The sequence below is a fragment of the Anolis carolinensis genome, unplaced genomic scaffold, assembly GCF_035594765.1.
Source record: "Anolis carolinensis isolate JA03-04 unplaced genomic scaffold, rAnoCar3.1.pri scaffold_10, whole genome shotgun sequence".
Taxonomy (NCBI): Eukaryota; Metazoa; Chordata; class Lepidosauria; order Squamata; family Dactyloidae; genus Anolis; species Anolis carolinensis.
The window spans coordinates 14,514,860-14,538,038 of NW_026943821.1; the positions used below are offsets into that span (position 1 = coordinate 14,514,860).

The 23,179-nt window shown below is 41.1% G+C and overlaps 1 protein-coding gene across 1 annotated transcript in view; it reads left to right on the plus strand.

Moving 5' to 3' along the window:
• Positions 1-16,033: 16,033 nt before the first annotated feature.
• Positions 16,034-23,179, plus strand: part of LOC100564538 (myelin-associated glycoprotein) — a 30,994-nt gene continuing 23,848 nt past the window's right edge. Inside the window, exon 1 of the mRNA XM_008117299.3 lies at positions 16,034-16,147. The gene's annotated coding sequence lies outside the window, so the exon portion shown is untranslated. The remainder of the gene's footprint in view (positions 16,148-23,179) is intronic.

A 23,179-nucleotide genomic window follows, 5' to 3' on the forward strand; every position in this document is an offset into this window, starting at 1 on the left:
GCTCTTCTGATCAGGGAAAGGTGACAAATACTTAACAGGGCAAAACGTTTTGCTTTATCATAAATTTTCTCCAAGGAACAGAAGGAAAGAGCTGATAACAGAAGCTTAGAAGCTGACCTTTCATTCTCGCAGTGATAAGGGGAATTAGTTGCTGATCAAGGCACAGTTAGCTTCAGAGTAGAGAACGAAATACTGATGTCTCGCCTCTTCCCTCGTGGGGTTGTCGTCTTCAACCCCAATTCAGCCCAAGGGGGCTGATGTATTAAGAAAACTGCAATGCTATGTATATGTAAGGTAAAGGTAAAGGTCTTCCCTGACATTAAGTTTAGTCGTGTCTGACTCTGGGGGTTGGTGCACATCTCCATTTCTAAGCCAAAGAACTGGTGTTGTCTGTAGACACCTCCAAGGTCATGTGGCTGGCATGACTGCATGGAGCACCGTTACCGTCTCACCGCAGCGGTACCTATTGATCTACTCACATTTGCATGTTTTGGAACTGCTAGGTTGGCAAAAGCTGGGGCTAACAGTGGGAGCTCACCCATCTCCCTGGATTTGAACCGCCGACTTTTCGGTCAGCATGTTCAGCGCTGGAATCAAACCCTGGTCTCTGGAGTCATGGTCCAACATTCAAACACTACACCATGCTGGCTCTCAGTATTTCTACTCTAAAACTGGAGTGTGTTTCTATTGAAACATGCATGATTTTGATTTCTGTGTGTGTTGGAGGACAGAAATCCAGAGATTGAGCAGCATTTAAGAGGAAGGTGAACAGTTAATTTGACTGGAATGCAACATAAGATACACCCAGTCTTTATCTGGACAGGATCAGCTTAGGTCCAAAAGCACAACAGCAATTGTTTAATAAGTAAGAGGAAACAAGATGGATCAGTACTATGCTTGCTACTTTTTTCATTCTATGCTTGGGACACCAACTCCCACACATAAATTAAGTGGTTCCAGCCAAGTTCTTTTTTTAAAAATCAATCTCTGCTAGTGTGTACACTGAACAATAATAGGTCGATGTCCAAACAGGAGGAGGTGGCCATGCTTCTAGCTTCCCCGGCAGCTGATATTTGGAATTCAAACTGCTGCTAAAGACATAACAACAGACAGATGTTTCTATAGCTTACTCCCTTTTCCATTTCACATGGCATTTTCACAGCACTGATTTCAAAATGTTATGAAGCCTTGTATTAAAATGATTCAGTTCTGTCCTTGGGATGAAGCCTTCTGTCAGGCAGAGTGAGGCAACCAGCCACCTCAGATAGAGCTTTTAGGAATTTATGGTAAGGGTTGTTGTATGTCTTTCAGGCTGTGTGGCCATGTTCCAGAGGTATTCTCTCCTGATGTTTCACCCACATCTATGGCAGGCATCCTCAGAGATTGTGAGGCATTTCTGGTAAGGTAAAGGTAAAGGTTTTACCCTGACATTAAGTCCAGTCGTGTCCGACTCTGGGGGTTGGTGCTTTTCTCCATTTCTAAGCCGAAGAGCCGGCGTTGAAGGTTCTGGCGGGAAGGTAACGGCGCTCCATGCAGTCATGCCTATGGCCACATGACCTTGGAGGTGTCTACGGACAACGCCGGCTCTTCGGCTTAGAAATGGAGAAAAGCACCAACCCCTAGAGTCAGTCATGACTGGACTTAACGTCAAGGGAAAACCTTTACCTTTACTATTATTATTATAAAAGATGCATAAGCACATTTACATTGAAGAAGATGAGAATAATGATTTAATCAGAGTTAGACAGTCTTATCTTAAATTTGAGCTTTATTTAAACATTCAAAAACATTTAACCTACCGATGCCTCAATTAATATAATGTTTTTGGTATCTATTTTTATTTCTGAAATTTACCACCCTCGGCTTATACTTTTTTTTTTTCGTGTCAGGAGCAACCTGAGTCACTTTTGGAGTGAGGGAATTGGCCGTCTGCAAGGATGTTGCCCAGGGGACGCCCAGATGTTTTGATGTTTTACCATAACAATAATAATATTAATAATAATAATAATAATAATAATAATAATAATCCAGTACAGGTGGTCCCGGTGGTGATGGGCACATTGGGTGCCGTGCCAAAAGATCTCAGCCGGCATTTGGAAACAATAGACATTGACAAAATTACGATCTGCCAACTGCAAAAGGCCACCCTGCTGGGATCTGCGCGCATCATCCGAAAATACATCACACAGTCCTAGACACTTGGGAAGTGTTCGACTTGTGGTTTTGGGATATGAAATCCAGCATATCTATCTTGTTTGCTGTGTCATAATAAAATAATAATAATATAACTTTATTTTTATACCCCGGACTCGGAGCGGCTTACATGGGGACCAAGCCCGAAACATACAACAATAAAATGATAAAACAATTATTCCAACAGTAAAACATCAATATCAATAAAACCATCATAGTAATCAACATACAGCATAAAATATTAAAAGCAGGAGAGTAAAACAAGGATCTGGGCCAAAGTGCAAAATATATCAAAATGGGAGAGGTAGTTTCTCAGTAAAGTGCAAAATAGTAGTGGCAGAAAATCCTGTAGTTGGATGGGCAGATAGTTCAACCTAATAATTAATTGTCCTTATGGGAGGCTTCTCTCATGTCCCCGCATGGAGCTGGAGCTGATAGAGGGAACTCATCCACACTCTCATGTGTGGGATTCAAACCTGGGATTCTCATGTGGGATTCAAACCTGGCAGAGCTTCAGGTCAGCAAACCAACCTTCAAGTCACAGGGCTTTTATCCCCTAGGCCACCGGAGGCTCCTGCAAGGCTTATACTGGAGTCAATTTTTTCCCATATTTTTTTGTGGTAAAATTAGCTGCGTCGGCTTATATTCGGGTCGGCTTATACTCGAGTATATACGGTAATATGTTTTTCTAGGCTAGGGCCCCCAGAATGATTCTAGGGTCAACTTCTGGCATTTTGGTGTCATCCAATCTGATAGTGTTGCCTGCTGAGGTTTGCATCCCCTTGGACTGATGAATAGACTTCTGCAGCACTTGTTGCACCTTCCCTGATCCACAGGCATCTGTTGAACATTAGGCAGATGTGAAAAGGCACGGAGGCCGTGTCATAAACGGAGTGGCGACCCTGTTCTAGCAAAACAACATTCAATCATCTGGAAGCAGGGGGGCTGCTGCTGCCATCTGGGCTGCAACGGCCTCTGGCTGAAATCCCTCCTCATCCAGAGCTCATCGGGTGACCTTGACTGCCCTGGATCTCTTCCGCTGAACCACCTCAGGGGGTTATTGGGAGGATAAACAAGATAAGAATTACAAAGCACTTCTGAGCAGGACAAGTGTAAAGAAAATGATTAAGAATCCTCATCACAAAGCCATAAAGTTGCACCATGTCAGGCTTAGTGGACTCTATATTCCTTGATAGCTGACTCCAAAGTGTGTGTGTGCAAAGAAGGAATCCCTCTGAAGCAAGAATATACATTTCTTATAAGGAGGAGTTGAGTTAAAAAGGAGTAAAGCCCCCAAAGCCCATATGGTTTATTACAGTGTCCATATGCCTTATTGCAATGCCCATATGCTGTATTAGGTTGGTAAAGGTTTCCCCCTGATGTTAAGTCCAGTCGTGACCGACTCTGGGGGTTGGTGCTCATCTCCATTTCTAAGCTGAAGAGTCGGCATTGTCTGTAGACACCTCCAAGGTCATGTGGCCGGCATGACTGCACGGAGCATCGTTACCTTCCCACCGGAGCGATACCTATTGATCTACTCACATTGGCATGTTTTCGAACTGCTAGGTTGGCAGGAGCTGGGGCTAACAGCAGACGCTCATTCCGCTCCCAGGATTTCAACCTGCAAGTTCAGCAGCTCTGCGCTTTAACACACTGTGCCACCACCAGGGGCCCATATGCTGTATTATTTCACCCTATTTTGAAATGTTAAGATGCCATGGCAATTCATAGAGTTGCCAGACTGACAACTGGAGAGGGCTCCTGAACCTTTAATGATTACTCTTTCCAAGCACCATGAATTCAACCTGGAAGCACATTGGCATCCTTCTTCATTCTTAATTGTGATCCATTCAACCTTCATTTATTGTGGTCTCTTAAATGAGAGACCTCTGAGTCATTCAGATTCTGGACTATGGCTGCCTTGATTGAACTGCATTATATGATCAGTGTAGACTTATACAATGCAGATTAACTGCATTGAACTGGGTTATATGAGTCTACATAGACCATATAATGGCAGTGTAGATGTGACCTGAGTACATCCAGTCTCACTCTTTTCCTCCTGCATTCTGCCTCCCCAAGCTTATTGTTTTTTGAAATGATGTCTTCTCTAAACCCTAAAATACAAAAATTTACTCAGCTTGGCTTTTAGGAAGAATTCAGCTTGATTTGCCTAGGACCTATTTATTTATCTTTTTTACCTGTCCAAGGTGAAGGTAAAGGTTTTCCCCTGACCTTAAGTCTAGTCGTGTCTGACTCTGGGAGTTGGTGCTCATCTCCATTTCTAAGCCGAAGAGCCGGCGTTATGCGTAGACACTTCTAAGGTCATTTGGATGGAGGTTACCTTCCCGTCAGAGCGGTACCTATTGATCTCCTCACATTTGCATGTTTTTGAACTGCTAGTTTGGCAGAAGCTGGGGTTAACAGTGGGAGCTCACTCCATCCCCTGGATTCGAACTGTCAACCTTCCAGTCAGCAAGTTCAGCAGCTCAGCGCCCTAACCCGCTGTGCCACCAGGGGCTCCAAACTTGTACTACCTGAATAATAATAAAGATAATAGAGTTGGAAGATGTTGTGGTAATCTCTGAGCAGTTAGACTCAGTTTAACCCTCTCTGGGGGAGATTCCACCAAAAAGCAGCAGAGTAGCAAAAGTAAAAGCTTTCAAATGCAACAGTTACTTACACGGGGCGAGCAAAGAGAAGCCTTTGACCATTTAGGATTGCAATGGACTGCAGAGTCTCAGTAAAAGTTCAAAAATATTTATTCAAAAATATTTTTATTCAAAAAATATTTATTCAGGTAAAAATAACTCCATGGTAGATAGAAAAGCTTGGGAGCTGTCTAGTCTACTCTAGACTGGCTTCTAAGGAAAAATATGAAAGGGAAAATAACAAACATCTAAATAGTTGCCAGGAGAGATGGCAGGACGTGTTGTTATCTTGAAGAACAAAGGGAGTAGAGAGTGAACCAAAAATGGTTCCAACCTCATGGTCCAGTTTATTGGGGCCATAAAAGACATTCTGACCAATGAGAAGTTAGTGTCCCTGGAGATTCACATTTCTACTAACTTCAAAGTAAGGGAAGTGACGTACACAGGATAGAGTGAAACACAGTAAAGCCTGTCTAGGCATTCTTTGGAAACAGGGAAAGGATTCCCTCAATCTAACTCTATCATCTATCTGACTACATCTAGACTTGAGTAGTCCTGGATGATTCGCAGCAGAAGAGACTTCATGGGCCATCCAGTCCAACCCCCTGCCAAGAAGCAGGAAATCGCATTCAAAGCACCCCCGACAGATGGCCATCCAACCTCTGCTGGATTTGGCGACTTCAGCTAACCAGACAGGGATTGCCATCATATGCATGATCATAGTAAACCATGTTGTGGTGTTACGCAGCTATGAATGATCACTGATTTTGCATTAAACTCAAGATGCCTCTGTTCCCTAATCTCCCCACCTGATAGAATCATAGAATCATAGAATAGTAGAGTTGGAAGAGACCTCATGGGCCATCTAGTCCAACCCCCTGCTAAGAAGCAGGAAATCGCATTCAAAGCACCCCCGACAGATGGCCATCCAGCCTCTGTTTAAAAGCCTCCAAAGAAGGAGCCTCCACCACAGTCCGGGGGAGAGAGTTCCACTGCCGAACAGCCCTCACAGTGAGGAAGTTCTTCCTGATGTTCAGGTGGAATCTCCTTTCCTGTAGTTTGAAGCCATTGTTCCGTGTCCTAGTCTCCAGGGCAGCAGAAAACAAGCTTGCTCCCTCCTCCCTATGACTTCCCTTCACGTATTTGTACATGGCTATCATGTCTCCTCTCAGCCTTCTCTTTAGTACGAGAGATTCAATTATTTTCCCCAAAAGAAATATGGCAACACCCATCATTCCCAGCCAACATAGCCTATCTGGAAAAAAGCTTGTGTCCCTAACTCCAGTTAACTTGGAAGGCTGACTATAGTTGGAAATGTTACCAATTTGAAACACTCCTCCCAAAATTGCCTAGGCAGAATAATCAAAAAGCAAGTTGTCTAATTATTAAGTAAGACCAATGACATTGTTAGAATAGAGCCCATAATGAGATTCCTACCTGGTCGCCGAACGTGGAGGGTACTTTGCCATGTAGCTTTCAGTTCGGCAGTTACCAGGTGTGGCTCAGGTTCAATGTTTGCCACTAGTGACACGGAAGTGACAGCCTCGTCATGGGCTGGCTTGAAAAACTGGCCAGGCAACCCAGGCAATTTTTGGAATTGCATTACAAACTTTTTAAAACTCTGCGTTATTAGATTTTGGATGTGGCAGAATCCCACTGGACTCGCTTCCAGGGGAAAGGATAAATCAAATATTTTTCAGACACTCTCTGACTCTTCAAATATTTGCCACTGATTTAACAAAATAGCTGACATTGCCAGAGCACACATATCCATGTCTACTCAGCAGTAAGTCCCACATCCACAGTACACAAAAATATCAATTGGATAGCACTTTAATTCTTTGCAAAAGTGTTGTCACTCAGGGCATGGAAGTCGCTTGAAGTGGTGTAATATTTCATTTCACTTGTGAAATGTTCCTCCAGATTTCTAGTATTTTTAAATTGCAGTGAGCAAGAGAAAAGATCCCACACATCTAGAACTATTATATTTGTTGTGTATAGATTCTTGCAGTAATGTCACCCGCATCTACTGACATATCTGTCAAACTAAAAATGTTAAAATTCATTAAAACACTATATAAAAAGGTAAAGGTTTCCCCTTACGTTAAGTCTAGTCGTGTCCGACTCTGGGGTTGGTGCTGCTCACTATATACAAACACTATATACAAATCCTAAAAACAGTGACACTTATTTGAATTTTAAAAATACTTTTCAATGTTAAAAAGATAAAAATTTGGTCAAATGTTAAATTTCAAGGAATGTGAGTTTCAATGCTAGATTAAAGTAAAATGTTTTTTTTAAAAAATATATGAATGTAAGCAATTATCCTAAGTTAGTTTTAAACAGACACAGTGTGGTTAGTTTCGGGTATATACACCAGTTTCTGGTATATACACATGTTTTTCTACTAAACTTAGGTTAAGATAGAGGAAACAGCTGTCCCACAATTATGTATGTGGTTTTTGTATGATTCAGATGTGAACAACGTACATGAAAGAAGACAAGCTATTTCTGCTTTTCTGTCCTTACTTCCATTTTCTCTCAGCTACAGATGATGTGTCAGAAAAAGTTCTCAAAGTGATTTCAAATATAGAAAAGGACTTTTATTTTTGTTAAAAACAGAATGAGCTAAATTCAGTAGTGAAAGCGCAAGCATGAAAGCAATCTAATTGTTGGGTTGCTGTGAGTTTTCCGGGCTTTAGGGCCATGTTTCAGAAGCATTCTCTCCTGACGTTTCGCCCACATTTATGACGGGCATCCTCTGCCATATATGTGGGCGAAACATCAGGAGAGAATGCTTCTGGAACATTATTTATTTATTTAAAACATTTATATTCTGCTCTTCTTACCCCGAAAGGGACTCAGGACTGAGCACAACATATATACAGCAAACATTCAATGCCAGAACATAAAATAAACCATAAATAAACACTAAAACCAGTTAACATGGCCAAATAGCCCAGAAAACTCACAGCAACTCAATCATGGGAATGATAATAATAATAATAATAATAATAATAATAATAATAATAATAATAATAATAATAATAATATCAGAAACTCCTCAAAGCACAGCAGACAAAAAAACCAGTACAAGAAAACCGCACTACAAACTAGAGCTGACAGCTGGCACAACAAAATATTGCATGGAAAGTTCCTTGACAAAATTGAAGGAAAAGGTGATAAGGTGAAGACCTGGCTCTGGCTCACAAATGGGACCTTGAAGAAGGAGACAGATCCTTGCAGCCCAGGAGCAAGCCATCAGGACAAATGAAATTAAGACCAAGATAAAAAAAATCAGCTGATGACCCAAAATGCAGACTCTGCAAGGAAGCTGACGAAACCATTGATCATATCCTCAGCTGCTGTAAGAAAATCGCACAGACAGACTACAAACAGAGGCACAACTATGTGGCCCAAATGATTCATTGGAACTTATGCCTCAAGTACCACCTCCCTGCAGCAAAGAACTGGTGGGATCACAAACCTGCAAAAGTATTGGAAAATGAGCACGCAAAGATACTGTGGGACTTCCAAATCCAGACTGACAAAGTTCTGGAACACAACACACCAGACATCACAGTTGTAGAAAAGAAAAAGGTTTAGATCATTGATGTTGCCATCCCAGGTGACAGTCGCATTGACGAAAAACAACAGGAAAAACTCAGCCGCTATCAGGACCTCAAGATTGAACTTCAAAGACTCTGGCAGAATCCAGTGTAGGTGGTCCCGGTGGTGATGGGCACACTGGGTGCCGTGCCAAAAAATCTCAGCCGGCATTTGGAAACAATAGACATTGACAAAATCACGATCTGCCAACTGCAAAAGGCCACCCTGCTGGGATCTGCGCACATCATCCGAAAATACATCACACAGTCCTAGACACTTGGGAAGTGTTCGACTTGTGATTTTGTGATACGAAATCCAGCATATCTATCTTGTTTGCTGTGTCATACAATAAAATAATAATTGCTATGTACAGAGGGTGTTTAGTGCAAAACTCTGAGTGAAGTCCATGATTTGCAGTTTGGTGATGCATCAGAACTGTTTGGCAGAGAAGGTTGAGTTAAAACTACAACTCCCATAATTCCATAGCATTGAGTTATTACAGTTAAAGTGGTGTCAAAACTGCCTTAATTCTACTGAGTAGATGTATCCTAGGAGTTGTAGCCAGGGAAGAGAGAAACTGGGATTCTCTAACCACAGATGCAAAAATGGGATAACAGAGGATCCATTGAGATTGTCCCTTCCAAATCACAACACTTGGACTTAACATGTTGTGAAAGTCTGGGAATGGTAGTCCTCCCCAGAGGGAAATGTGCCTGTCATGTTTACGAGGACTGGATTGTATAGCTTCTATAGATTGTATAGGTAAAATGATTCCCTCCATCTCCAGAAATAAAAAAAATCTTGGGGTGAAAGAAATGAAGGAAGGAAGGAAGGATTCACAGAAATGGGGGTGAGGGTGGAATATCCCCGCGGCCCTCACATGCAAGCACACACGCCAGCCCGGCTCTCCAAAAGTCATTAACTCACAGAGGAGAGGAGGGTGGCGGGTGTCCTTCTGCCCTTGACCTTCTAGCACAATAACCCCTCACTTCATTGTCTAAGGGAGTTGCAATTTGGAGAAAAAAAGTGTCTTTTTTGGTTTTCATAGAAATCTGTAATCGACCCAAGCTCTCTCCAGCTACTGTCTGTATGCAGTAATAATTTAGTCTGTTACGAAGCCAACGCAGCAAAGCAACATCCCCTGAGGGTGCTGGTCAGCAGCACTGGGAGAACAGAGAGCGAGAGGGAAAGAGAAGGTGGAGGAGGCCACTGACGAATCTCTCCGTCTCTCTGCTGCTCTCTTTTTCTCCCTCTCCCTTCCTCTTTTTACTCCCTTTTGGAATCATGTGGTTTTCAGTAACATAGGGAAATCAAGCTTTGTAGGGTCAGAACATCAGGTCTCTTTGATAGGGGGAAAATGGAATCCTTGGACATCTCCTTCTAACTTTCATCTGAACTTAAGGTTGTTGGGGATTATGGATGGTAAATGGTGTTGGAAAAATGTCATCCTGCACTGCTTAAGTCTCTATGGTTAGATAGGAAGCCTAGAAAAAGAGTCAGGGACACCTTCCCCAGTTCCATGCATGCTTTGATTAGGCTTTACTATTGTTTCCTCCCTCATGTCCTGTTTAGGTCAACCCCACCCTTCGATGCTTTAGAAATGTGATCCCTCCTAGGGCTTTGACGTAATTTCCCCAATTGGGCCTTTGGAATGTTTATGGCCCTAGAGAAGAAGCGACCCATGAGGCTTGGTCTCCGTTCCATCTTCCTGCTTTGTTCCAGAGAAAGGACGCATTCTGTCCGCTCTACTAGCCAAGATGTAGCTATCTAGACCTTTGTTATTTTGATCCGTCTATGTGTATTAGAACAGGATATATTAGCTAGTTAGCTCCAAACCTTTTCTATCCATCAATGGATTTCTTTTTACCTCAATAAATGCGTTTAAACTTTAAAGCTAACTTTGCGTTCCTTTGCCTTCCTGAAGACACAGAGGCCTTCCAAAACTCACACTGCATAAGTCTCACTGCTGCATTTTTACTCTGCAATTTTAATGGGAATTTACCTCATAAAGGGGGTAATTAGAGCTTAACGGCTCGTCAATTCCCAACAGATGGAAGCTCTTACGTGTGCCCGTGACCCAGAGACACCATGCAGAATGATGCACCACTCAGCTTTGCAGAACGAAGTAACACAGGAACTTTTACTCAATCCAAGAGATCAACAGAACAATGGTATTTATAGTCCCTCTAATGGCTACGGAAATCAGCAGTTGTAGTCAGTCCTTTCTTAGTCCATGAATCTGTTTCAGTGAAGATCAGCAGCAAGTGAGGCCTCAGAAATAGTTAGACCTCCCTGAGTACAGAGCCATCTTCTTTCCAGCCAGTACTCAGAAGTCTCTCTCTCTCTCTCTCTCTCTCTAACACACACACACACAGAGAGAGAAACCTGTACAAATTGGTTCTCCAGCAGCAGGACAGCAACAGTTACAAACCAATTCCCAGGTCTTTGCAAACTTAGTTAAATGGCTTCATGTATTTGATTTTCCAGTTAACACACATATAGTATCTTTGCAAACCCTGACAAAGGGCACGCTTCAGTCTTCATCCTAATCTAAAGGTAGTGAACATGTGAGCTATCCCTTCCACAATGGACAGCTTCTTCATGTGGTTTAATCATGGATGGCCAGCGATCCATTGACTTTATAAAATATCCTTCTTCTAGTGAAGTTTAAAACTGCAAGAATTGCTCAGTTAGTATGGGTCAGTACAGCTGTCTGCTTTTCTATCACTCTTATCGGGAATGTGGCTTTGGGGGCTGTCAAATGAATACCTGGACTGCAAACTTTACAGGCTTATAAGATCCTTTCGTGGTCACAGCAATAGCAATAAATTGTATAGTGATGGAAGTAGGGCACATATTCCTTCCTTACTTCTTTCCATCCATCATCTACATTTATATCCCAATTTTCTTCCAACGAACTCAATATCTTCTATGGCTCCACTCTTTCCCACTTTATCCCTTGTATAAACCATGTTGGTGGAAAATCAAAATATTTTTCTTTATGCATCATTCACATAGAGTTGGAAGAGACCTCGTGGGCCATCCGGTCCAACCCCCTGCCAAGAAGCAGGAAAATCTCATTCTAAGTACCCCTGACAGATGGCCATACAGCCTCTGTTTAAAAGCCTCCAAAGAAGGAGCCTCCACCACACTCCAGGGCAGAGAGTTCCGCTGCTGAACAGCTTTCACAGTTAAGAAGCTCTTCCTAATGTTTAGGTGGAATCTCCTTTCCTGCAGTTTGTAGTCATTGTTCCACATCCTGGTCTCCGGGGCAGCAGAAAACAAGCTTGCTTCCTCCTCCCTAAGACCTCCCTCATATATTTATACATGGTCCTCATTATGTCTCCTCTCAGCCTTCTCTTCTTCAGGCTAAACATGTCCAGCTCTTTAAGCCGCTCCTCATAGGGCTTGTTCTCCAGACCCTTGATCCTTTGAGTTGCCCTCCTCCGGACACATTCCAGCTTGTCTTCAATTGCGATGCCCAGAATTAGACACAGTATTCCAGGTGTGTTCTGAACAACGCAGTAGCATGACTTCCCTGGATCTAGACACTAGATCCTATTTATGCAGGCCAAAATCGCATTGGCTTTTTTATCCACTGCATCACATTGTTGGCTCATATTTAACTTGTTGTCCACAAAGACTCCAATATATCACTCAAAAGAGTGATTTTTTAAATATTCTGATGTGGTTGAAATTTCAACTCAAGTACAGATGGACACTTGCTGATGTTTCAGATTTTATTTGTATTTTAATTGTCAAACACCCGCAAATCAGCCAAAGGAAACTGGGAAAATGTTTTATTGAGAGATGAGCAACAGAAAAAGAGGCTATTAAGTGGGGACACTTACAATGGTAAGTTGTAGAACAGGGGTCCCCAAACTAAGGCCCGGGGGCTGGATGCGGCCCTCCGAGGTCATTTACCTGGCCCCCGTCCTCAGTTTTAAAATATTATATATTGTATATATATATAATATTGATAATAATATTATAATGTAATACAATATAACACTAATAATAATACCATATAATAATATTAATTATATATTCTATATTACATATAATATTACTAATAATATTACAGTATAGTGGTATAGTTCAATAAAGTAATATATAATGCTAATATTGTGCTATGCTAATAATATAATATATTGTATGTACATATAATTTGTAAGCCACTCTGAGTCCCCTTTGGGGTGAGAAGGGTGTGATACAAATGTAATAAATAAATGCAGTAAATAAATAAATAATAAATAAATACATTTTAGACTTAGGCTCGCCCAAAGTCTGAAATGACTTGAAGACACACAACAACAACAACAACAACAACAACAACAACAACAACAACAACAACCCTAATTAACTTGACTATCTCATTGGCCAGAAACAGGAGCACACTTCCCATTGAAATCCTGATAAATGTATGTTGGTTAAAATTATTTTTATTTTTAAATATTGTATTGTTCTTTCGTTGTTGTTGTTGTTGTTGTTGTTGTTGTTTTTGCACTACAAATAAGACATGTGCAGTGTGCATCAGAATGTGTTTGTATTTTTTTTTTCAAATGATAATCCGGCCCCTCAACAGTCTGAAGGATTGTGGACCGGCCCTCGGCTTAAAAAGTTTGAGGACCCCTGTTGTAGAGAGTTGTGTGTGCATGTGTGTGCGTATGTGTGTAAGGAATCGTTTCACAAAAGGAGGTCCATAGTCTGATTCTGACATGCCTCTCTGCTTTGTATGCTGTGTGTATTGATTTTCAGTGTTGGTGTCACCCGTTTCTCACTCACACACAAATACGCACTGAACACAGAGGTACAATCCGTCCAGAATGAAGCACCCATTGATTCTTGTGTAGGAGTGTTACAATCTCCCACTAAAACCAGTAGCTCCAGTGCTGCAATTTGAAATGTATTTGGGAATCAGGCCACAGGGAATACAGTGTATGTGTGTGTGCCTGAGCCTCTGTTTTATCTCAAACTAAGCATGGCACAGAATTGTGAAAATCCCTTAACTATGGCTTGGTTTCTCTCGCAGAGCGAGTCTTGAACCTAGTGGGCTTTCTGCCAGCCGAATTGGGCTGCAATGTCAGGCTGTACTCGCTGCGGGGGATTATTGCAATGCTAGGGAACAAGCGCTTGCAGGAGGCTGCAATGCCAGGGAACATCCTCGGAACATGTGAAATCGAACATAGGCAACAGTGCAACTGAGCGAACATAGAGTACAATTCCCATCGGGGAATAATTATGCATTTCAGACTTTAAGCAATGGCGATACAGATCACACACAGCAGTTTGCTCTTATTAGAGCCTCACATCTCTGATAGACAGTTGTCCATGGAGCTCAGATAAAAAGAGCCCTCCATGTCCTGAGGCAGTCTGTTCCACTGTCAAATGATACCATGGGGATATTTCTTCTAATGTTTATCCACAAATCCTTTTCTTGCATGTTCATTATTCATGTCGCCCTTCCCTCTGGAAAACACAGTCAAACAGCCCTTTTGATATTTGAAGACTAGTATCTCAGTCTCCCGTAACCTCCCTTCACTATGTTAAATATACCCATCTATAGACAGATAGGAAGCCTGGCATGTTAAAGCGCTGAGCTGCTGAACTTGCGGACCAAAAGATCTCAGGTTCGAATCTGGTGAGCAGAGTGAGCACCCGTTGTTAGCTCCAGCTTCTGCCAACCTAGCAGTTTGAAAACATGCAAATGTGGGTAGATCAATAGGTACCGCTCCGGCAGGAAGATAATGGCACTCCATGCAGTCATGCCAGCCACATGACCTTGGAGGTGTCTATGGACAATGCCAGCTCTTCGGCTTAGAAATGGAGATGAGCCCAACCCCCAGAGTCGGATACAATGGAACTTAATGTCAGCAGGAAACCTTTACCTTTACCTTTAGACAGATACAGAAAAATATAGCTATTTTGTTGATTACATATTGGTATTTTCCCTTAGTCTCTTTTCGTTTAAACCATTTATATTGTAGATAAGTCTATCATGAAGTCCATTCTTCTTTTCATCAAGAATTTTGTGAAGTTTGTCCAGTCTGTTTTATTTTTACCCTCTCTTATTTTTTGTGTTAGCTTCTCCATTTGTATCATGTCCAAGATTCTGATTAACCATTCCTCGGAAGTTAATCCCTTTCCAGACTTTCGCTATTGTTAGTCTGGCCGCTGTGCTTATGTAGAAAAATAACTCCGAGGTCAAGATGGGAAGTCAATCAATTTTTTTCTTTTTTTCTTTTCTTTTTTCTTTTTTCTCTCTCTCTGTTTTTTTCCCTCAGGTTTTCTCCCTTCACCTATTTTCAGAACCCTTTCACCCTCCTCACTTTCCTATTAATATATTGTACCACCACTTTCGATGTATTATGTTTCTTTACAAAATAAAAAATAATGAGCCAAGAAAAATATAGCTACAATAGAATCTCACTTATCCAATACTCGCTTATCCAACGTTCTGGATTATCCAACACATTTTTGTAGTCAATGTTTTCAATATATCATGATATTTCGGTGCTAAATTCGTAAATACAGCAATTACTACATAGCATTACTGTGTATTGAACTACTTTTTCTGTAAAATTTGTTGTATAACATGATGTTTTGGTGCTTAATTTGTTTTTTCTATAATTTTTTATTGAATTTTCCAACATCACATTACAACAAAAAACTTAAAATATACATATATATATATAGATAGAGAGAGAGAGAGAGAGAGAGAGAGAGAGAGATTAAAAAAAACACATACACACACATACATGTAACATGTTTTGTACTTCCATTCGTCCCTTATGGGAATCTAATTAAATTATATTATGTTTTGTCTTGTCCTGGTAGAACCTATGTCTTCTAATTATTTTAACAATTTCCAAAAATTAAGTGATACTCTGGTTTCTCTTCAGATCGTATAAATCTTTCGCCCTTAATTTGTAAAATCATAACCTAATTTGATGTTTAATAGGCTTTTCCTTAATCTCTTTTTATTATCCAACATATTCACTTATCCAACGTTCTGCCGGCCCGTTTACGTTGGATAAGTATTTTACAGCCTGGGGTCTAGCATCAAATGCCATGGCAGGTTATTTTTGGCACATGAGGCAAAAATACCAGAAGTTTACCTTCCTTGCCAGTTTTTTCAAAATAAAAAAAATGGAAAAAAATATTACAATTTGCTATCCATTTTGCCCAAGGCAGTTGCTTCATTCTGTCTAGTAGCAGGTTTGATTCCTAGATGCTATTTACAGGATTTGAAAAGGCAAAATGTTGGTTTCAGGAGGTCCCAAAGGGTGACGTCTAATGCTTTGCAAGCCATGGATCAAAAATGCCAGGCTGGTGCCCAGGAAATAGCGGCAGCTTTCGGCTTTTGTCAGTGACTGTGAGTTAGCAGGTAGTGGAGCAGGTTGGTTAGTGGAGACCAATTGTGGATGCAGGCTGGGAGCAGTGGAGCACAGAAACTTTGCAAGGCCCCGGGCCAGAGAGAGAGAGAGCGAGAGAGCGCAGCACAAGAGAGAGAAGTGATTATTTATAGTTGGCAGGAGCGGGGAGAGGACAAGGGGGGGAGGGCGAGAGAGAGGGGGGGAGGGAGGCAATGGTAAAGAGGATGTCAGAGGGAGGAAGAAATAGAGCGTGAGGAGGAAGCCGGCCCGCTTGCAGGTGCCTGGGGCAGGAATTGGGGTGCCCCCAGTCTGTGTCAGGTGAGACCTTTGGGGAGATGGGTGTCCGAGAGGCAGGGTTTTGGCGTGGAGTGGGGATTTGGCACAGCTGGAGCAAATGTCATGATGGAGAAGTGTTTGGGTGTTCACTGGGAGAGCTGCATCCTTCCAGAGCTGATGAGAGAGAGAGAGAACCTATGGGTTTAACCCATTGAGCTACCTCAGCTCCTTTTGTCGTCATTGTCCTATTATTTATTTATTTATTTATTACAATATTTATATCCCGTCCTTCTCACCCAATAGGGGACTCAGGGCGGCTTACAATAAAACACATACTGTATATAAAATTGTACAATAAATTGTGAATCGATTAAAAAGTTATTAAATTATATCAGACGTTCATAAAAACACTTATAAAATACAGATATGCATCTTGTTGTCAATTGTTGTCCTATTGTTGTACAGTAGAAGCCATTGACTGAGATCAGAGATGATGAAGCCCAGTCTAAACTTTTAAAGGAGCTGTCAAAGGCTCTGAACCCATTTTGGGTTATGGTTCAGCATTTCAAGTAGTTCCTTTGAAATTCAGACTAAAATCCAGAGATGATTCACCACCCCATTCAGATGAAGACTATCAGCTGCCACTAGTGGATCGAGAATGGATCTGGTTGATGCAAAGTTGCGGATAGTAGGTTTACTTTGTGTAGAATGCATTGAGATAGTCCAAGCAGAACCTGATGTATTTTATTTATTTATTTTTGTGTCAGGAGCAACTTGAGAAACTGCAAGTTGCTACTGATGTGAGAGAATTGGCCGTCTGCAAGGATGTTGCCCAGGGATGTTTTGATGTTTTTACCATCCTTGTGAGAGGCTTCTCTCATGTCCCAATCTGATGTAGAAAACATATGTTGAGGAGTGAAGAAAGATTCTGGATTCACAGTCAATTTTGAATACTGAAAGTGACAGAAAAAGTAGTTCAATACGCAGTAATGCTATGTAGTAATTACTGTATTTACGAATTTAGTACCAAAATATCATGATATATTGAAAACATTGACTACAAAAATGCGTTGGATAATCCAGAATGTTGGATAAGCGAGTGTTGGATAAGTGAGACTCTACTGTATATAAAATTGTACAATAAATTGTGAATCAATTAAAAAGTTATTAAATTATATCAGACATTCATAAAAACACATAAAATACAGATAGACATGTTGTTGTCAATTGTTGTCCTATTGTTGTACAGTAGAAGCTATTGACTGAGATCAGAAAGAAGATGAAGCCAAGTCTAAACTTTGAAAGGAGCTGTCAAAGGTTCTGAACCCATTTTGGGTTACGGTTCAGCACTTCAGGAAGTTCCTTTGAAGTTCAGACTAAAATCCAGAGATGATTCACCACCCCATTCAGATGAAGACTATCAGCTGCCACTAGTGGATCGAGAAAGGATCCGGTTGATGCAAAGTTGAGGGTAGTAGGTTTACTTTGTGTAGTAGAATGCATTGAGAGACTCCAAGCAGAACCTCATGTGTTTTATTTTGTGTGTGTGTCAGGAGCAACTTGAGAAACTGCAAGTCGCTTCTGGTGTGAGAGAATTGGCTGTCTGCAAGGATGTTGCCAAGGGATGTTTTGATGTTTTTACCATCTTTGTGAGAGGCTTCTCTCATGTCCCAATCTGATGTAGAAAACATATGTTGAGGACTGAAGAAATATTCTGAACTCAACCAATTTTGAATACTGAAAGTGAACACAGAGCTGTCTTTTCCACTGAGAGGGAAAAAATCTGCTCTTAATTTTCATCCCAAACTGCTCGTGTTGATAAGGAATCCTTCATGGTCAATCTACTGCAAATTACCTAGAGATCTAACTTTTGGATAGATCCTGAACTGTCACCTTCCCAACTAGGAAGCAGACAGTACTGTTGATGTTAATGTTACTGTGTGTCTTCAAATTGTTTCCAAGCAATGATGATCCCAAGGCCTATCATGTGGTTTTCTTGGAAACATTGGTTCAGAAAAATGACCAAGAGTGGAACTGAAAGTGTCACGCTATCACTTCTGGTTTGCGGAAAATGGGAAATTAAAAACTACCAGCTATGTGGGTGTGAGCAAACACTGTCCCTTGCTCCAGTGCAGTTACTCACCCTTGCTTTGCAGCTTTCTATATTCTTGTTGTATGCTTTCAAGTCATATGGGAATCCTAAGGGAAACCTGTCATGGGGATTTTTTGGTGAGATTTCTTTAGAAGAGGTTTGCCATTGCTTTCCCCTGAGGCTGTGAAAGTGTGACTTGTCCAAGTTCATCCAGTGCATTTTTGAAGCCAAAGAGTATTTGAAGCCTCATCCCCAGAAACCTAGTCTGCTGAAACCACTGCACTATGCTGGTTCTTTAGACAATACTACACTAGACTGGAAAATAGTGTTATGATTTTAAGTACAGTAGAGTCTCACTTATCCAACATAAACAGGCCGGCAGAACGTTGGATAAGCGAATAAGTTGGATAACAAGGAGAGATTAAGGAGAAGCCTATTAAACACCAAATTAAGTTATGATTTTACAAAATAAGCACCAAAACATCATGTTATACAACAAATTTGGCAGAAAAAGTAGTTCAATACACAGTAATGCTACGTAGTAATTACTGTATTTACGAATTTAGCACTAAAATATCACGATGTATTAAAAACATTGACTACAAAAATGCGTTGGATAATCCAGAATGTTGGATAAGCGAATGTTGGATAAGTGAGACTCTACTGTACTAGTCATATAATAATAATAATAATAATAATAATAATAATAATAATAATAATAATAATAACTTTATTTTTATACTCCACCCCATCTCCCCAGTGGGGACTCGGAGCAGCTTACATGGGGACCGAGCCTGAAACATACAGCAATGAAACAATAAAACAATTATTCCAACAGTAAAACATCAATATCAATAAAACCATCATAAAAATCAACATACATACAATCATATATTACACAGAGTTAAGGGCAATTTTGTTATTTATTATTGTGCTATTTGTGTGTGGGAGGTGCACTTTTGGGATATTTTATACATTAAAATATTAGATAGATTAGAGATAGATAGAATAATATATAAAACTTTATTTATATTCCACCCTATCTCCCCAAAGGGACTCAGGGCAGATTCCAATCACAAAAAGGCAAAAATTCAAAAACAGAGGTACATGTGCTGAAATAATTAGTTGGGTTTTATATTTTTATTTTTTTTACCATTGAATGGAATTGTTTTAAATGATTTTAATTCTATTCATAGTAATCACATTTGAACAATTATTTTCTGTAACACTTTTACAAACGTTGCAGTAGGAATAGAATCCATAAGACAGGGTGAGTTCCTGTCTGTCAGCCCTAGCTTGCAGGGACATGAGAGAAGCCTACCAGTAGGATGGCAGAGTCTCTGTAGACGGCCAATTCTCTCACACCAGAAGCGACTTGCAGTATGTTCTCAAGTCGCTTCTGACACGATAAAATAAATAAAGTAAGAATAGAAAGAATATTCATAATTGCTCATTCCTAGGTCAAAAAATGAGTTTCCTGACAACTAGGGAAACCAATTGAGAGGAATAACAGACTGTACAGAATTGTGTGCATTTTGCAGTACAGTAGAGTCTCACTTATCCAACATAAATGGGCCGGCAGAACACTGGATAACCGAATATGTTGGATAATAAGGAGAGATTAAGAAAAAGCCTATTAAACATCAAAATAGGTTATGATTTTACAAATTAAGCACCAAAACATCATGTTATACAACAAATTTGACAAAAAAAGTAGTTCAATACGCAGTAATGTTATGTTGTAATTACTGTATTTACAAAATTAGCACCAAAGTATCATGTTATATTGAAAACATTGACTACAAAAATGCGTTGGATAATCCAGAACATTGGATAAGCAAGTGTTGGATAAGTGAGACTCTACTGTATTTAAACATCACACAGTGTGATACAGGAATTAATCTGTGGAGAACATGTAGAGTTCTTTGGTGCCAAAACCCAAAACCTTTTATCTGCATAGAAAAATTGTTTTCATGCATAGAGCGCATTGTTCTTTGTGCAGAAAATATTTTTGTGTGAAAACCATGTGCTTGCTTTCCCTCCTACTACAGGTAATTATTCCTCAAGGCTGAGAAAAATATTATGGAAGAATATTGGGTTTTCTTCTGCTGTGAGCAGAAAACTATCTTAACTATTTTTCCTTGCAAGAATCAAGGATTGAGGTGTGGATGTGTGGGTGGGAATGGTCAAAGAGAGGGAGCCCAAGGGATAGAAAAATTGAATGTTACCGAGGGAGGGGTGTGTCAGGAATGGATTGAAGGGTGTGCAATTACAGCGGCACAGTTAATGAGTTTTTTTTTTTAACCCTGGCTGGTGCCATTAGTGACATACACATGTTCAAATTGCGCTATCCATATAGGAGCCCTTGGTGGTGCAGTGGGTTAAACCCTTGTGCTGGAAGGACTGATGACTTGAAAGTTGAGTTGCTGATCTGAAGGTTGCCAGTTCGAATCCAAACTGGGGAGAGTGTGGATGAGCTCCCTCTATCAGCTCCAGCTCCATGCGGGGACATGAGAGAAGTCTCCCCAAGGATGGTAAAAACATCAAAACATCCAGGCATCAACAGGGCAATGTCCTTTCAGATGGCCAATTGTCTCTCACCAGAAGCTACTTGCAGTTTCTCAAGTTGCTCCTGACATGAAAACAACCCTATCCATATAGGGCACATTGTTAGTTATAACACAACAGATGCATTCTGCTGACCATGGCAGACCATAGTTGCACAGTCAGCAATATTAGTCATTGTGGTTGTACCTTTTGCATTGTGGTTGCACACTGTGTGTTGTGGTTCTGCATTGTCATTGCTGTAAGATATTGAACAACATCCAGCCACTGGCATGTTTTTGTACAATGTTGCCATTTTGCATTGACGTTGTGCTAGCATAGCATATCTCCGCATGCGGATATTTTCGCTATACTGATGGGATATTGGGCTGCAATCTCTCTGTGTATGTGCGCAAGTTATATATCTGAGCATGTTATATAGATGCTGACCATTAGAAAATCCACATGTTGTCAGCAAAAGATGCTGAAATAGAATTTCACATGCCTTTGCAATGCCCCCAGAGACGGACACAACTAGACTTAATGTCAGGGGGAAACCTTTATTTACCTTTACCTATAAGATTAGCTGGGGTTAGAAAAGGCAGAGGAATGAGAGACCAAATTGCCAATATCCACTGGATAATGGATGAAGGCAGGGAGTTTCAGAAAAACATCTACTTCTGTTTTATTGACTATTCTAAAGCCTTTGACTGTGTGGATCATAATAAACTATGGCATGTTCTTGGTGGTCTGGGGAAACCAAGTCACCTTGTCTGTCTCCTGAGAAATCTGTATAAAGACCAAGTAGCCACAGTCAGAACAGATCACGAAATAACAGACTGGTTCAAGATTGGGAAAGAAGTATGGCAGGGCTGCATACTTTCACCCTCCCTATTCAACTTGTATGCAGAACACATCATGCGACATGTGGGGCTTGACGATTTCAAGGCCGGAGTTAAAATTGCTGGAAGAAACATTAACAACCTTAGGTATGCAGATGATACCACTCTGATGGCCGAAAGCGAGGAAGAGCTGAGGAGCCTTATCACCAAGGTGAACGAAGAAAGTGCAAAAGCCGGGTTGCAGTTAAACGTCATGAAAACCAAGATCATGGCAACTACACCTATTGATAACTGGCAAATAGAGGGAGAAAATGTGGAGGCAGTGACAGACTTTATATTTCTAGGCGCGAAAATCACTGCAGATGCAGACTGCAGCCAGGAAATCAGAAGACGTTTACTTCTCAGGAGGAGAGCAATGGCCAATCTTGACAAAATAGTAAAGAGCATAGACATCACACTGGCAATGAAGGTCCTCATAGTGAAAGCAATGGTATTCCCCATAGTAACCTATGGTTGCGAAAGCTGGACCATAAGGAAGGGCCAGGCTGTGGCGCAGCTGGCTAGTAACCAGCTGCAATAAATCACTACTGACCGAGAGGTCATGAGTTCGAAGCCCGGGTCGGGTTAAGCCCCCGATCATTAAATAGCCCGGCTTGCTGTTGACCTATGCAGCCCCGAAAGACAGTTGCATCTGTCAAGTAGGGAAATTTAGGTACGCTTTATGCGGGAGGCTAATTTAACTAATTTACAACATCATAAAACTGCCAGCAAAACACGAGGAAAGGAATGAGGAAGTACAGCCACTAGTGGACAGTGAAGCAACCGCTCCCCCTGTGGCCGGAATCGTGAAGCTGGAAAAAAAAAAGTTAAATGCCTCTCTGTCTGTCTATATATGTTGTTTGTCTGTTGGCATTGAATGTTTGCCATATATGTATTCATTGTAATCCGCCCTGAGTCCCCTTCGGGGTGAGAAGGGCGGAATATAAATACTGTAAATAAATAAAATAAATAAATAAGGCTGAGCGAAGGAAGATAGACGCTTTTGAACTCTGGTGCTGGAGGAAAATCCTGAGAGTGCCTTGGACCGCAAGAAGATCCAACCAGTCCATCCTCCAGGAAATAATGCCCGGCTGCTCATAGGAGGGAAGGATACTAGAGGCAAAGCTGAAGTATTTTGGCCACATCATGAGGAGACAGGAAAGCTTGGAAAAGATCACGATGCTGGGGAAAAAGGAAGGAAAAAGGAAGAGAGGCCAACCAAGGGCAAGATGGATGGACGGTATCCTTGAAGTGACTGGCTTGACCTTGAAGGAACTGGGGGCGGTGACGGCCGACAGGGAGCTCTGGCGTGGACTGGTCCATGAGGTCACGAAGAGTCAGAGACGACTAAATGACTGAGCACATATAAGATTAACATTGATTTTCCCTATCCCATGGTTTCTCAACCTCGTGCCCTAGGATTCCTTCAGAGGTCATTAGCAGCTGCTCTAACAATTCAGATTGGGTGGGGAAAACATTTTTGAGCCATAGAGATTGCTGTTGTTGCAGATGCCTAGGACTTCCACTGCATGGGTTTGTGGATTTTTCTGTCACATA